The sequence below is a fragment of the Adiantum capillus-veneris genome, chromosome 22 (genome assembly GCF_014529385.1).
Source record: "Adiantum capillus-veneris isolate H3 chromosome 22, ASM1452938v2, whole genome shotgun sequence".
NCBI lineage: Eukaryota > Viridiplantae > Streptophyta > Polypodiopsida > Polypodiales > Pteridaceae > Adiantum > Adiantum capillus-veneris.
Window position 1 is genome coordinate 5,239,742 of NC_140952.1, and position 17,674 is coordinate 5,257,415.

The 17,674-nt window shown below is 41.9% G+C and overlaps 1 pseudogene; it reads right to left on the minus strand.

The window, feature by feature from the left end:
• Positions 1 to 7,259: 7,259 nt before the first annotated feature.
• Positions 7,260 to 7,507, minus strand: LOC147428867 (uncharacterized; annotated as a pseudogene).
• Positions 7,508 to 17,674: the final 10,167 nt, after the last annotated feature.

Consider the following 17,674-nt stretch of genomic DNA (forward strand, 5'->3'; position numbering starts at 1 on the left):
AGAGAGAGATAGATAGATTTTATTATCGTCCTCGGAGGTCAAATATGACCTATGGGACCAAAGTTACATGTGATGTAGTATGTGTATGGCTGATGAGTGACTCTCGATGCTCCAAAATTGTAGTGATGAGAGTCGCAATGGAGAGCCCACACTTTGGCTGGGAGAGGAAAGTGTGTAGGTCTAAGTTATGGCTCAAAATGTGAGAGAAGCAAGTTCGGATGTGATTAAAAGCTGAGCACTCTAGTAGTGTGTGGTACTCAGACTCTCGAACTTGCAGTGAGCATAATGTGCACAATCGATTTGACTCTTCTCCATTGCCCCAACGCCCTATCTCGCATCGAAGGAAATGGGAGCTAAGCCGAATTGATGCGATAGTGCGTATCGCGGACAAAGGAATAGGCTCAAGCATGTAAGTGTGAGTACGGTTTCCTCTCTCAGCGAAGAACATGGTTTTGTAGTTGGGGGCAATATAGGTGGTGTAATGTATGAAGGGTGACCCACCGGATTTCTCCCAATATGTAATACATTGGCATTGTAGAAAAGCTTCATTCACTTGAGAGTCAATTGAAGCATCATGTAGCAAGTGTAATGCATCCCATCTCCCAAACCACTTCTTTATGTCTTGCATCCATCCCGTGCTCAAGATCTTGCTTTTATGCGTCTTTTGAACTTTTTTGCTTGCTTCGCATGCAATTGTAGGAAGTCGATGTGAGGGGTTTTGACGCATCTTTATCATGTACTCCACAACCCTTTCCATGCCCATAACCTCAATTGGAAGAGATCCCGACTCAAGAAGTAGGAGCATATATGGTGTTTGTGTCTTAACTTGGAGAAAGTTTGTAAGAAAACGCTTTTGGACATTCTCAAACTCTTTCCAAGTAGACTTTGAGATGATCCCGCCCCACATTTCAACTCCATAAAGAAGAATCGGTGTCACCAATCCATCAAAAAGATACTTCTTGAGAACCCAACACTTGATGTTTCGCGCATTACACATGTTCTCAAATGCATAATATGCTCTCTTTCCCGCTTCCAAACGACGCATAGCACATTCATGCCACTTGTGATTGGATGGAACCTCAAGGCCAAGGTACTTAAAGCTCTCAACAACTTCAAGTGTCTCGTTGTTGTACACAATGCATGGCTTCTCCTTATGGTTGGTTTTCACAAGCATAACCTTTCTTTTGGATTCATTTACAATCAGCCCACTATGCAAGCAAAATTTCTCAAGGACAACCATAAGCTTTTGTGAATCTTCTAAAGTGTGTGCTAGAAGCACTACATCATCCGCATACAACAAAAGCATGATTACCGCATTGCAAATAGTGACCTCTTCAATGACTTCTTCTTGCATAAAGTCAAGTACCATTTGTTCCAATTGATCGATGCATATACCAAAGAGAGTTGGTGACAATGGACATCCTTGTTTAACCCCAATAGTGCTTACAAAAATTTCTGAAATTTCTCTTCCCATGCACAATTGACAAATCACCTTCTCATAGATTCGAGAAACCGCAAGCATAAACTCACTTAGCACTTGGAGTTCTTCCATCCTTCTCCACAAATTGTTACGTGGAATCATATCAAAGGCTTTCTTAAAGTCCACAAAACAACAATACAATCGCTTGCCTTTCAACCGACTTTCCTCCATGAGAACACGAAGAGTGACAAGATGATCAATGGTGCTATGGCATCGACGAAAACCCGCTTGTCCCTTTGCACGCTTGTCATTCTCTTCAGCCCAATCACTCAATTTCATCTCCATTATGCACCCAAACAACTTTCCCATAAGAGACCCAATCATTATAGTCCGGTAGTTGCTTACATTCTTTACATCCCCTCCTTTATGCAAAGGCTTAACCCAATTAGTACTCCAATCATAAGGCATACCATGCTGAAGTGCAAGGTTGAACATATCACACATCCACTCATGGGTAAAATCTCCCGTCCATTTGATCATCTCCGGCTTGATACCTTGATGCACGTTTTGGGCATCTGAATTTTGCGAGTTTTCTAAGTTTGTAGAAATATGATATGCTTGCTTCTTTGCCTCCTCTTGAAGCACCTATCAAACATGTTTGTAACGGCTGTAGTTTGATTAAAATGCAGCATGCTAAGATTCCAAAGGATGGGTCAGTTCGTGCTACATGCAGATTGCAACTTGTGCATAGTGACGTTTGTGGGCCTATGCAAACTCCATCCTTGGGAAATTACTTGTACTTTGTGACTTTCATTGATGACTACTCTAGGCATGCATGGGTATATCCGTTGAAAGCTAAGTCTGAAGTGTTTATGTGCTTCAAGCAATTTCTTGCTATGGCTGAAAATGTCTCCAAATGTACTATGGGCACCCTCCGTTCCAATCCAAGGGGGGGGGGCGTATCATGAATTTAATGCATTTTTGGCTAGTCATGGGATAAAAAACCAATGTACATTTTGATATACGCCTCAACAAAATAGTGTTGCTAAGATGAAAAACTGGTCTCTTACAAAAATGGCACGATGTATGGTCAAGTGTTAAGCTTTACCATTGGCTCAAGGCTGTCATGTGTGACACTTATGTACACAACAGGTGTCCTATGAAACCGTTGTAGTCTATGACTCCATATGAAGCATGGCATGATAGAAAGCCATCTGTTGAGCACATGCGTGTTTCTGGTTGTTTGGCTTTGAAAGGGCGGTGGTAATGCGTGTGCTAGTCTCCACCCAACCGTGCTATCTTATAGCCTTCCCCTAGCGTACACATTGTCCGGCCGTGCCGGTGGCCTTGCTCGTCGGACCCATGCCCTTACATTTACCCCCCTTGGAGAAATTTTTTCGTCCTCGAAAACAAGCGTAGGAAAATGTTTCTTAAGTACGGAGACATTCTCCCATGTAGAACCTTCTTTAAGTCTCTTCGCCATTTTACCAAAACCTGTTGTCTGACATGATGTCTGGTGCGAAGCTCATGAGAATCTAAAATCTTTTCGGGCTCATGAGGGATGCTTGGCAGTTTGATAAGGTCAACTAACACACCTGTATCAATCACATTATCATTCTGTCCTAGCTATTTTTGTAAACGACTAACATGAAAAATAGGATAAACTCATGAGTTCTCAAGGAGAGCTAAGTTATAGGCCATTTGACCTATACATTTGAGAATGGTAAACGGTCCACAATAGCGTGGTGAACTTTTAACAACTTTTTACATCTTCAGACTTTCTGAATGCTCTGGAACTTTGAGGAAGACCTTGTCTCCTTCTTCGAAAGTAGCAAGACGATGATGCTCATCTGTGTACTTCTTATATCGATCATGATCTTGCTTAACATTCTATTGAGCAACTCAAAGCATGTCCAAATGGTCTTGGAGAAAATCCTTCACTTGTTGTATCTTCTCCTTATCCAACCCCATCGTAAGGGGTATCTAGGTTGAAATCCATATAAAAGCATATATGGACTAAACCATGTAGTCACATGCTTTGAACTGTTATAAGAAAATTCAAATATAGGTAAGTAGTCTTCCAATTGGTTTGCTTCTTACTGACGTATGCTAGTAGCATGTCCTCTAGCACTTGATTAACTCTTTTGGTCTGACCATCTGCTTTTGTATGATCAGACATACTTAGATTAAGTTTAGTTTCTAGCTCTCCAAAACTGATTATCGAGCTTTCAGTCTCTGTCACTAATGATACTAGTTGGAAGCCCATACAGTATATATATATGCTCTACAAATAGCCGTGCTAATTCCAATTTCTTAAACGTAGTCTTAGTGAGAATGAATCGACGCATGTTTATGATACGGTCTACAATTACCCATATGGCATCATGGCCACGATTTGTAGTAGGTAGGCCTACTACAAAATCCATAGAGATACTCTCCCACTTACCTTGTGGAATCTCTAAAGGATGTAAAAGGCCACCTACCTTGCGGCACTCTGCCTTATTAACTTGGCATTGTTGGTGGTTTAGTATGTACTCTTGAAAATTATGTTGTAAGCCTAGCTAATAAAATTGCCATCGCACTAAGGCATACATCTTACGAATACCTAGATGACCAGCACTTGGACTATCGTGACACTCAAATAACATTTGGTGTCTAGTGTTTGAGTCCTTTGGCACACATACTCTACACTTGTGGAGTAAGTAGCCATCATCAATGGAAAAATTCTTCCATCGCTTAAGCTCTTCCTGAGTAGGGGTGGAGCTTTCTGTGTTGGAGTTTTTTCTGCGCATGCAGAGACATGTGGATTTGGCTGTATAGAGACATGTGAGTGTGAGGGATCCCTTTCTAAAACTGCACTCCACACTTTAGTATATGATTGATATTGTGCACACTTTCCACATAATGACTCCAAAAATCCACTCTTTATTTATGTGAAAGCAAGTGAATTAATCTGAGGCATCCGACTTAGTGTATCTGCTACTACATTATATCGCCCTTGCAATATCATAGCTTACAATCATAATCTTGAAGGATTTCTATGCATCTAGATTGACAACCCTTCAAGTCCGTTTAAGTAGTAAACCATTTGATACTCTCATGGTCAAAAACTACTTCAAACTCAGCACCATATAAATAGTGTCGCCACTTTTGTAAAGCATGAATTATGGCATAGAGCTCTCTCTCATAGACATAAAACTTTATTGAGATCTATCTAACTTTTACTTTCAAAGGCTATAGGTCTTCCCTCCTGAAGAAGTATCGCACCCATTGCTTTATCACTAGCATGAGTCTCTACCACAAATGACTTATGTGGGTCAACGATTGCTAGGATGGGAGCAGTGGCTATGGCTACCTTGAGCTGTTTAAAACTATGTTTTTGGGCTTCTTCCCAAGAAAAGGTATTACCTTTTTCTTTAAGTTGATCCGTCGTAGGAACAACGATTTTGGCATAATCACGGATATAATGTTGATAAAATACAGCCATGCCTAAGAATATTTGAAGCTCTTCAACTGTGTTGGGATGGGGACATCGAAGAGTAGCAATGAACTTGTCAGAGTCCATCTTGATGATAAAATAAGAGACCACATGAACCAGGTAATGTATCTCTATTTTATGCACTTGCTTTGCTTAGCATACAGCACGTGCGCTCATAGCTGTTCAAACACTAATTGTAAGTGTTCTATGTGTTCATCTTCAGTCTTACTGTAAATGAGAATGTCATCAAGGATAACCACAACAAATTTTCCAAGATAGGGATGTAAGACACTATCCATGAGTGTCATAAATGCAGATAGAGCACTGGTTAGACCAAAAGGCATGACCAAAAATTTCAAAATGCCCAAACCGTGTTCTAAAGGCAGTTTTGGAGATATCTTGCAAAAGGATACGCATCTGGTGGTATCCTGAATGAGTATCTATCTTTGTATAGTATCTTGCCCCATAGAGTTGATCAAACAACTCATCCACTCGTGTTAGAGGATACTTGTTCTTGTTGGTTATGGCATTGTCCATGATAATCTACGCACATGTGCATAGTACTATCTTTTTTTTTATCAATAGAATTGGTGATGCCCAAGGTGAAGTGCTAGATCTAATGAAACCACAGGCGAGGTAGTCATCCAACTGACTCTCAACCTCCCTGGCTTCTTTAGCACTCATACAATAAGGTGGTTTACTCACCGGTTTAGTGCTTGGCAAGAAATCTATGCCATGTTGCACATCATGTGTGGGGGGTAAACCCGACGGTAAATCCCTTGAGAACACATCACTATACTCCGTGAATAAGTGAGTCAGCTTTTGTTGTGCAAAAGGATAAAGTAAACTAGAGTTATGGTGGGATGGAGAATCTTGTAATTCCTGTAATGTTTGCTTACAACAGTTTCACATTGCTCTATAGAATTGAAATTAAGAGCACTTTGCTCATTAGATTTGTTAACACTTTGCTTATCATTAGAATTCATTGCACTTTGCATACCATTACTAGAATTCACTGCACTTTGCTCTTGAGAATTCACAAGACTTGGAGACAAGCAATAACACAAAAAGACTTCATCTATTAAATCTTCTTTTTGCAAAATAGAAAGCTCGACTGTACATATAAGAGGTGCAGATGGTATATTTTTCTCACCAAGCAAAAGCACATGTCTGCCATTGTCCATAAAGGATAATGAGTTGTGTCCATGCAATGTGTTTCCTAAACCATGCAGTCACTCCCGTCCTAAAACTACATCAACACAGTCCATGTTCATAACTTGAAAGTCAAGGGTCATCGTATAATCTTGAACAATAAGCTCAACCCCTTGAGCTACCATGTCCCATACTTCTTTATCATTGCCAGACATCTGCTCCACCACATACTTGTGGGAGCAGGGAGTCTGTGCAAGCTTCAATCTCCTGACTAGCTTATAGTTCAAGAAGTTACGAGTTGCACCATCATCCACTAAAATATGAACACGTGCCATGCATGCGTTCTCCTCGCTTGTGTGGAAGAAGGCATCCAACATCTCCTCCATGCCATCATCTTGTGTCTGTAAGCCCCCCTCTGCTTCCATCCTTGGCTCTGAACCTTCACGCATCATCCTTTTTGTCTCTCTCTCAGATGTAGGTGTTATGTCACAAAAATCAATGCCCGTTCCATAGGAGTCGTATCGTAGATTCTGTACGGTTTCTCTAGCAAACTCTCCGTACTTGTGCACATGCTCATTACATATCCTACGCTTGCGTAGGATTTGATACTTGTAGAGCATGCACGAGCATGCAATATTTTCCTCCATGTTAGTTGATGACGTTTCCATCTACAATGATTATGAATGTTGTCTCAATATATATACTCCTCACAATGTAAACTACCTCGCATTCTCTAGCCTTGCCCGATCTTCGCACACCTCGGTCCAGAGGTGTACGGAGATCAGGACCACCGGGTCAAAATCTCGTCTTTATTGGTCAAATCCTATATGGGTTGACACATACGTGCTCTCCCAGGTGTACATGACAATGCATGTAGCGGGCAAAACCCCTTTGCCTCTTTTAGTTCGATAGTTTCTTCTAGAGGGAGAGAGAGAGAGAGAGAGATAGAGATAGTTTTTGTCCTTTTCACACAATTGGTCAGCCAAGCTAACTCTTTCACCACTACTTTCTCTATCTACTACTATCTCTCTCTCTCTCTCTCTATCCATCTCCATAGCTATCTCTAGTTAATTCTCTCTCTCTCTCTCTCTCTCTCTCTCTCTCTCTCTCTCTCTCTCTCTCTCTCTCTCTCTCTCTCTCTCTCTCTCTCTCTCTCTCTCTCTCTCTCTCTCTCTCTCTCTCTCTCTCTCTCTCTCTCTCTCTCGCGGCCTACTGTGTCTCCGGTCTCCCTTGGGTGAGGGGGCAGCCCTAGGGGAGGCCAAAGAGCCCTGCTCCCCATCTCTAGTAGCAACCCCGCCCAGCTCTGCTCGCGTGAATTCTCGCTCTCTGTAGAGCTCGTCAGTTTCATCCCCTGCTCACCCCAGCCAATCTCAGCCTATCTCAGCCTCGCCAGTCTCGGCCCATGCCCAGGCCCGGCCAATCTTAGCCTCGCCAGTCTCAGTCTCAGCCTTGCCCATGTTGAAGCCCGCTAGTCTCAGCCTCTGCTCACCCGAGTCTCGACCTGCTACACAGAGAGAGCTCCTTTAATTAAAGTTGATTATAAGCCTTTGAAGGTGATTTTTTCTCTTGAGAGACTGCCCACCATGGCCACTCGGGCCTCTTCTCGCGTGAAGCCCACATTCGCCGGCGTTGTGGCAACACCCCCAAAGGTGGACAGCATGGCCCGGCTTCAACATGAAGTCAAAAGACTTCGCAAGGAAAATGACGCTTTGAAGGAAAGACTCGCAGCCATCGAGTCTCGCCTCACCACAGTGGAGGACTCCAACAAAGGGAAGACAGAACAAAAGGAAATCGAGCTCAATACGAAGACGAAAGTCACCCTCACAGAGAAGGTCAAAACTCAAGTACAGGATGTCATTTTTCGCGAAGTCGAAGTTCGTGTGGCATCTACGCTACGCGAACAACGACAAGATGCTATTGCTCTCAATGTCCGCACTGGCGGACTCCCGAGCGATTGGCAAGGCAAAGAGGACCCCGAGTTCCACAAGTCTTTCGATCGCATCCAAACAACAACCCCCATGATACAATGGGATCCAACGACAATCACCACTCTCGCTCACGAGCATCGCACCAACCATGCAATTCTTACCTTCAAGACCAAAGCGGATCAAATCAAGCTCCTTGAGCAATCGAAGCTTCTCAAGGACACAAAAATTTGGTTTGCCGAAGATCTCACACCCACCCAACTCAAACAAAAGAAGACAGTACTCCAAAAGATGCGAGAAGCGCGCACAGCAGGGAAATGGGCAGTTTACAGAGGAGGCAAAGCCATCATCCAAGAGTTTCGAACTCCCAAACCGGCCCCCTCCTCCTCACCTACCTCATCTTAGACTTTTGTTCATCCCACCTTATCTTTTTTCTCCCCACTCGATGGACTCTCAGTCCTTAACTAATATGTATGAGACGAAATCCTTTGTACTGTTTTGTTCTGGTCCTATAGGTCATATATGACCTCCATGGATGATAATTCAATCTATCTATCTATCTATCTCTCTCTCTCTCTCTATTTTGCTATCTCTTTCTCTCTCTATATATATCACTCTCTATCTCTCTATTTCTCTCTCTCTCTACTTCTTGTTGGAGCTCGAGGCTAGCTATGGTGGGTGTAGCCTGAGGCAAGCCATGGCGTGGAAGATGAGCAGCAGGAAACGAGAGAGAGAGAGAGAGAGAGAGAGAGAGAGAGAGAGAGAGAGAGAGAGAGATCAGAGATTCGACACCAGTAAAAAAATGCTATTATTTATTACTTCTTGTGTGAGACCCTTACATTGTATATATAGAAAAAGTGTGTCATGCAAACTGGGCTTATAACTGAACTTTACTGCATGCCTATGAGACTTGTTCTCACGAGCTGACCAAAAATGGTCTTGAACCCAACAATCCCCTCCTCAAGCCCAAACTGGAGAGACCGTCTCATGATAGCTCGAGTTTTTGGTATACTCGAAAACCGTGAGTTTTAGGTTCTCTCACAACCAAGGATTTTTGGTGTATCCATAACCTGGTACTAGATGAGTAACCCCCCCTTGAACAGATAGGGTGTAGGCCAAAATATTTAGCTACCAAAAATGGAGTTTTTGGTTCATAGCCAAACCTTGGGTTTTGGGTGTATCCAGGAACCTCATGAGATGTGGTAAAAAATAGGCTGAGAACTGACAAAAATTGGGAGGTCTTACCACTTAGTTGTGTGGCAGAGTCTAGAGCCAGTACAATTTTGATATGATGAAAACTGACAAGCATTGTTTTCGTCCTCGAAAACAAACGTTTCTTAACTGCGGAGACATTCTTCCATGTAGAACCTTCTTTAGGTCTATCTAGCCATTTTACCAACACTTGTTGTCTGACATGATGTCCGGTGCGAAGCTCATGAGAATCCAAAATCTTTTCGGGCTCATGAGGGATGCTTCGCAGTTTCATGAGGTCAACTAACACACTTGTATCAATGGCATTATCATTCTGTCCTAGCTATTTTTGTAAACGACTAACAGGATGAACAGGATGAACTCATGAGTTCTCAAGGAGAGCTAACTTATAGGCCACTTGACCTATACGTTTGAGAATGGTAAACGGTCCACAATAGCGTGGTGAAAGTTTAGCAAATTTTTCCAATTTCAGACTTTCTAAATGCTCTGGAACTTTGAGGAAGACCTTGTCTCCTTCTTCGAAAGTAGCAAGACGATGATGCTCATCTGTGTACTTCTTATATCGATCATGAGCTTGCTTAACATTCTATCAAGCAACTCAAAGCATGTCCAAATGGTCTTGGAGAAAATCCTTCGCTTGTTGTATCCTCTCCTTAGCCAATCCCATTGTAATGGGTGATCTAGGTTGAAATCCATATAAAAGCATAAATGGACTAAACCATGTAGTCACTTGCTTTGAACTATTATAAGAAAATTCAAATATAGGTAAGTAGGTTTCCCAATTGGTTTGCTTCTTGCTTACTTATGCTCGTAGCATATCCTCTAGCACTTGACTAACTCTTTTGGTCTGACCATCTACTTTTGGATGATTAGACGTACTTAGATTAAGTTTAGTTTCCAGCTCTCCATAAGTGATTATCGCGCTTTTGATCTCTGTCACTAATGATACTAGTTGGAAGCCTGTAGAGTATATATATATGCTCTACAAATAGCCATGCTAACTCCAATGTCTTAAGCGTAGTTTTAGTGGGAATGAATCGACCCATGTTTATGAGACGGTCTACAATTACCCATATGGCATCATGGCCACGATTTGTAGTAGGTAGACCTACTACAAAATCCATAAAGATACTCTCCCACTTACCTTGTGGAATCTCAAAAGGCTGTAAAAGGCCACCCACCTTGAGGTGCTCTACCTTATTAACTTGGCATTGTTGGTAGTTTAGTATGTACTCTTGAAAATTATGTTGTAAGCCCTAGCCAATAAAATTGCCATCGCACTAAGGCATACGTCTTACGAATACCTGGATGACCTGCACTTGGACTATCGTGACACTCAATTAAGATTTTGCGTCTAGTGTTTGAGTCCTTTGGCACACATACTCTATCCTTGTGGAGTAAGTAGCCATCATCAATGGAAAAATTCTTCCATCACTTAAGCTCTTCCTGAGTAGGGTGGAGCTCTGTGTGTTGGAGTTTTTATATGTGCGTGCAAAGACATGTGGATCTAGTTGTACAGCGACATGTGAGTGTGAGGGATCCCTTTTTAAAACTGCACTCCACACTTTAGTATATGATTGATATTGTGCACACTTTCCACATAATGACTCCAAAAATCCACTCTTTATTTCTGTGAAAGCAAGTGAATTAATCTGAGGCATCCGACTTAGTGTATCTGCTACTACATTATATCGCCCTTGCAATATCATAGCTTACAATCATAATCTTGAAGTATTTCTACCCATCTAGCTTTACAAACCTTCAAGTCCGTTTGAGTAGTAAACCATTTGATACTCTCATGGTCAAAAACTACTTCAAACTCAGCACCATATAAATAGTGTCACCACTTTCGTAAAGCATGAATTATGGCCGCATAGAGCTCTCTCTCATAGACATAATAATTTTTTGAGATCTATCTAACTTTTTACTTTCAAAGGCTATAGGTCCTCCCTCCTGAAGAAGTATCGGACCCATTGCTTTATCACTAGCATGAGTCTCTACCACAAATGACTTATGTGGGTCAACAGTTGTTAGGATGGGAGCAGTGGCTATAGCTACCTTGAGCTGTTTAAAACTATTTTTTTGGGCTTGTTCCCAAGAAAAGTTATTACCTTTTTCTTTAAGTTGATTTGTCATAGGAACAACGGTTTTGGCATAATCACGGATATAATGTTGATAAAGTACAGCCATGCCTAAGAATATTTGAAGCTCTTCAACTGTGTTGGGATGGGGACATCGAAGAATAGCAATGACCTTGTCAGAGTCCATCTTGATGATAGAATAAGAGATCACATGAACGAGGTAATGTATCTCTGTTTTAAAATAATTGCACTTGCTTTGCTTAGCATACAACACATGAGCTCATAGCTGTTCAAACACTAATTGTAAGTGTTCTATGTGTTAATCTTCAGTCTTACTGTAAATGAGAATGTCATCAAGGAAAACCACAACAAATTTTCCATGATAGGGATGTAAGACACTATCCATGAGTTTCATAAATGCAGCTAGAGCATTGGTTAGACGAAAAGACATGACCAAAAATTCAAAATGCCCAAACCGTGTTCTAAAGGCAGTTTTGGAGATATCTTGCAAAAGGATACGCACCTGGTGGTATCGTGAACAAATATCTATCTTTGTATAGTATCTTGCCCCATGGAGTTGATCAAACAACTCATCCACTCGTGGTAGAGGATACTTGTTCTTGATGGTTATGGCATTTAATCCGTGATAATCTACGCAAGGCGAAGTGCTAGATCTAATGAAACCACTGGCGCGATAGTCAGCCAACTGACTCTCAACCTCCCTGGCTTCTTTAGCACTCATACAATAAGGTGGTTTACTCACCGGTTTAGTGCTTGGCAAGAAATCTATGCCATGTTGCACATCATGTGTGGGGGGTAAACCCGACGGTAAATCCCTTGAGAACACATCACTATACTCCGTGAATAAGTGAGTCAGCTTTTGTTGTGCAAAAGGATAAAGTAAACTAGAGTTATGGTGGGATAAAGAATCTTGTAATTCTTGTAATGTTTGCTTGCAACAGTTGCACATTGCTCTATAGAATTGAAATTGAGAGCACTTTGCTCGTTAGATTTGTTAACACTTTGCTTATCATTAGAATTCATTGCACTTTGCATACCATTACTAGAATTCACTGCACTTCAATGCTCTTGAGAATTCACAAGACTTGGAGACAAGCAATAACACAAAAAGACTTCATCTATTAAATCTGCTTTTTGCAAAATAGAAAGATTGACTGTACATATAAGAGGTGTAGATGGTATATTTTTCTCACCAAGAAAAAGCACATGTCTACCATTGTCGATAAAGGATAATGAGTTGTGTCCATGCAATGCGATTCCTAAACCATGCAGCCACTCCCATCCTAAAACTACATCAGCACGGTCCATTTTCATAACTTGAAAGTCAAGGGTCATTGTATAATCTTGAACAATAAGCTCAACCCCTTGAGCTACCATGTCCCATACTTCTTTATCATTTCCAGACATCTGCTGCACCACATACTTGTGGGAGCAGGGAGTCTGTGCAAGCTTCAATTTCTTGACTAGCTTATAGTTCAAGAAGTTATGAGTTGCACCATCATCCACTAAAATACGAACAAGTTGTTTGTTAATAGTGCCATGCATGCGAATCAAATCATGGGGGCCAAAGGTGTGCTACCACATTGAAGCAGTCACACAACACTTGTGATATTCTTCCATATGAAGAACCTCTACAGAACAATATTTAGGAGATAAATCTAATGTGAGGTGTTTCACCGTGTGCATGGTCTTTTCTTTGCCTTGCAGAAGAGGACAAACTTTCTTGTTATGTTGGTCCAAAAGACATCTAAAACACAAATTGGGTGTCTTTGCACGCTCAAAATCAGCAGTGCTGAGAGATCCACGTGGAGTATCTCATGATTGCTTAGGCTTCTTATCCTCTTGTGGAAGTGGAGAGGTAAATTGTCTCTTATTCTTCTCGGAACGTGTGGAAGATCTACCTCGCCATTGGCTCTTAGTCACATTTCTCTTTGCAAAATTATTCTTAAAGTAGGAAACATTTCCTTTCCTCTCTTGGCCATCATCATCTTTGGGCATGATTGATGGCTTCTTCCAAAGTTTTTGGATGCAGGGTCCTGATATGAGGACGATAGTCTTTGTCAAGGCCCCTATTAAAACCCCATATCTTTTGGAATTCATCTAGACCTTCTAGTTTTAATATGATTTCCCCATACTTCAAAAGGTACTGTGTGAGAGAGAGACCAGACATGCAACATACATCCCATGCTAACCAATTCTTATCTTCTTCATTGGAGTCCAAAAACTCTTTGGAGAAAGAATCTTGAAACGCAGTCCAAGACGGAGGCGAACATCTATTGGAAATGTCATCCACCACTTATAGGCCTTGCCTTTAAGAGATAGACTTGTTTCCACAGCCGTCTTTATATCCGTGGTGTGTCTCAATCTATATATCACTCCATTTGTGTAAGAACGTATTGACCGCATCCTTGTTGTGATCACGCTCTTATCCATGAAACTCAAGAATGGTGATATTCTTAAGCAATGCATTGCTACCTTCTACATCTTCTGAAGCACTTGTCTCTTGGACTCCTTGACTCATGTGAGCTTGGTTTCCTTGAACCGTGCCACTTGTGGTTCCTTGAGTCGTTTGTGAATTCATAAATTTCACAAGTAGCTCCATAAGATTTGTAACATTTGCATTGAGTGCAGAGAGGTTGTGTTCAAGTACGATTTTGAGATTTTCCAAAGTCTTAAAAGTAACCATATCTACAAGGCCATGATCTCCTAGATCATCATCGTCATGCATATTAGTGCCAAGCAGTACCCGTGGTGCCCTGATTTTGATCTACGTGCTCAAAATCAAAAGTATGTGTAAGTAGGATATCCTCACTGGCCATGGTAAACACACACTAATGTAAAGAGAGAAAAAAATGTCAGCTTGTAACTTGTGAAATTGAAGTCTTTGTGTTTTTTATGCTCCTGAATTTGCGTTGCATGTGAACCTCACCTTGCAGAAATTGTAGCGCTTCACGTGTCGTTCTTCGTAAGAACACCTTTGTTGATTCTTCACAAAAACTAGTTGTTTTTTTGAAGGCTTTTCTTCACTTTAAAGCTACCTCTTTGAGAAAAAAGAATTCTTGGAGGAAAACTTGTCTTCCTTCAAGAAGTGAAAAGGAAGGGTGAAACTACTTCCTTGAAGTTTGAAGCTTTTCCTTTCCTTCTAGATTCTTTTCAACACAATTATGCACAACAAGGCTCAATAGCTTGATGGTAAAATGTTGTCCTCTTACCCTCATGGGGTGGGTTCAACCCTCCTTCATGCAAGGGTTAAACGGGCCTTCTACACATGCAACCAATGGAAGCCTTTGGAGCCTCAGTGCCATAGAGTTTCCAGTCGAGTTTGCCTTGGTCGCCTGCCTTGGGCGTACATTGTGGATGGCGTTGGTAATGCGTGTGCTAGTCTACACCCAACCATTCTATCTTATACCCTCCCCCTAGCGTATACACTATCTAGTCGTGCTAGTGGCCTTGTCCGCAGGACCCATGTCCTTAGAGGCTTGTAATTTAGTGCCACAAGCACAACGCAAAAAATTGGATCATAAGGCTGTCAAATGTATTTTTGTTGGTTATAGTGTTGAAATAAAAGGTTGTACCATCCGCAAACAAAGCGTATTTTGGTCTCACGTGATATTGTGTTTGTGGATGATTTTGTTCAACCTTTGTTTTCATGTACTAGAGATAGTAATGTAAGCTCACATGACATTCATGACAATTTATTGCCTCTTTTCATCGGTGGAATTTTGAATGTAAATGAAAATGAGGAAAATGTACAACCTATGGGGGTTTCTAAAAGTGTTACAAATCAACCTATTATTGATGCAGATGTACATGATGTACTTGATGAGGAAAGGGCTGAAAATGAGTAGGGTATGCCAAAATGGTTGGTGCACACTTTGCATGACAGTAAATTAGATGCACCTTTGTCTAGTCGTACATGCTTATGGTTTAGTGCCACAAGCGCAGCACAAAAAATTGGATCATAAGGCTGTCAAATGTATTGTTGTTGGTTTTAGTGTTGAAAGCAAAGGCTATAGGTTGTACCATCCGAAAACAAAGCGTGTTTTGGTTTCACGTGATGTTGTATTTGTAGATGATTCTGTTCAGCCTTTGATGTCATGTACTAGAGATAGTAATGTAAGCTCACAAGACATTCATGACAGTTTATTACCTCTTTTCAGTGGTGGAATTTTGAATGTAAATTCAAATGAGGCAAATGTACAACCTATATGGGTTTCTAAAAATGTTACAGATCAGTCTATTATTGATGCAGATGTACATGAATCATGATGTACTTGATGAGGAAAGGGCTGAAAATGAGGACGCTAGAGGTATGTTGAAATGGCTCATGCACACTTTATGTGACAATAAATTGGATGCACCTTTTTCTAGTCGTACTCATTGGAGAGGGGGAATGGGAAACACACCCGACACACAAACAACTGCCCCCTATATAGCTCAGGGTATTAGCAGCACCCCTATCCTCTCGAAAAAAACCTTCAAAAAGACCAACTCACACTAGCAAGGCCTCGCCTGCACTTTGCCCAACGCGCACACACTCTACACAATCCTCAGACAGCTACCACACCGATCTTGCCCGCTTCTCACACTTCCACAATTCAACACCTCTCTCTCTTTCTCTCTCACACACACAGGGGGGCGGGGGGGGCGCACGTTCACACACACCGACACCGCACACCTTGGAGATGAGCAAAGAAGAAAGAGGGAAAAGGGGGGGGAGATGACGCCAAAACCAGTAGTGAAAGATTCTTCTTCAAAAGAAAACACCATGTACAAACTTCATGAACCGTGCTCAAGGCTACACCATGGCCATGGCTACTTCATACAAAGGGGCGCACACCTCTTTCGTAACTCAACTCCATCCGCACACACTTCGACAACAAATCCACCACTGTCTTCGCTCGCTTAGTGGCCCCTCCTCATGGAAGCCCTCTTTGGCTCTCTTTTCTACAAGGCGTTTGCTCTTCTAAGATCTTTCACGGTGATTCACCCTTCAAGCCCGCTTCGATGGCCAATCACATGAAGCTTTCCTTCTTTTCCCAAAAAGCAAAGCCAAACCCAAACCAAAACCTCACAGCTCGAAAACGCTGCCCTCTTTTTCCACTTCACCTCCTAACCTCCAAAGAGAAAAAAGACTTTCTAATTTTAAGCAACAACGCCGGCGCCACTGCCTCTTTGAGGCTTCTTTTTTTTCCTTTCTCATACTTCTCCTCTGTCTTTTTCCTCTTAGCTTTGAGGGTCACTTTTTCCATTTTCAACTTACAATCAAAGACTTTAATCACCAAGCCTCCATTTCGCATGCCATTGGTGCTCAAAAACCGCACACATTCATCAGGTTTCTATTCGGCCCTCCCATACCGAATTTTATCTCGTCGAAGCCATATTCCAAGAAACCCCACCACCTTTCAGCCGCCTCACATCGAATGGCAACCCATAACGCTGGAAAAACCCCAACCCGCCTTTTTTCTCGGTCGTCCGTGAGCTTGGTTTGGACGTATCTGGACGTCCACAACTCTGATCAGCGAGCCGTAAACTTCGTTTGACTTACCATATAGCATGCAACTTTTTGAAACTCTAGCGAGCTCAAAAGAACTCCTATCGGCGCACTTACCAACGTGGCCCGGTGAGCACATACCTGACCCCCGGCAAATATTCCATAGGCCATAACTTGCCTGTTTGAGCTCCGAATGGCGAACCAAAAAAACCAACATGATCGACAGCTTGAGCTTTACACGTGCACCCATTGATCCCATTTTTTCGCCACCTGTCTGTACCTGCCTTGTCCGTCGGGACCTGAAAGTCTTCCAACTTCGGACAATCATAACTTTCACATCGGGACTCTGTTTGGCGAGCCGTCTGGACGAGCTTCTAGAGCATCTTGAATAGCACATTTCGGGACACATTTTTCCACATTTTGAACACCTTGAATTTTTGCCATCATTATCTCATTTTGGAGGTCCCCGTGGCTTGAAAAACCCCTTTAAGGACGCATTTTCGTTCCCACTGTCGTGTTGAGGTCTCCTACACTGGCTTTAGCCCTCTACCATGCACCTGTTAGCACCCTTTGCACTGCAAAGCACACTTTATAGTGCAAACCAACTTTGGTTGCACCATCATTGCCCACCCCTCTGTTGAACATTCATGTTCAACCACAAACAGACTTATTGAACTAAAAACTACCACACGAAAACAAACTCTCCGCACACCACAAAACCACCTAATGTTAGAAGCTGGACACACCCCACGGCATCTAACTATTCGGAGGATTATTATTTTTGTAATTATTCATTCATTGAGGAAAACCTGATTTTTCACCTTGTAATTTTTGGGACTTACAGAAGTTTTCAAATTATATTCCAGTTTTGATAGTTAGATTGAGTAGATG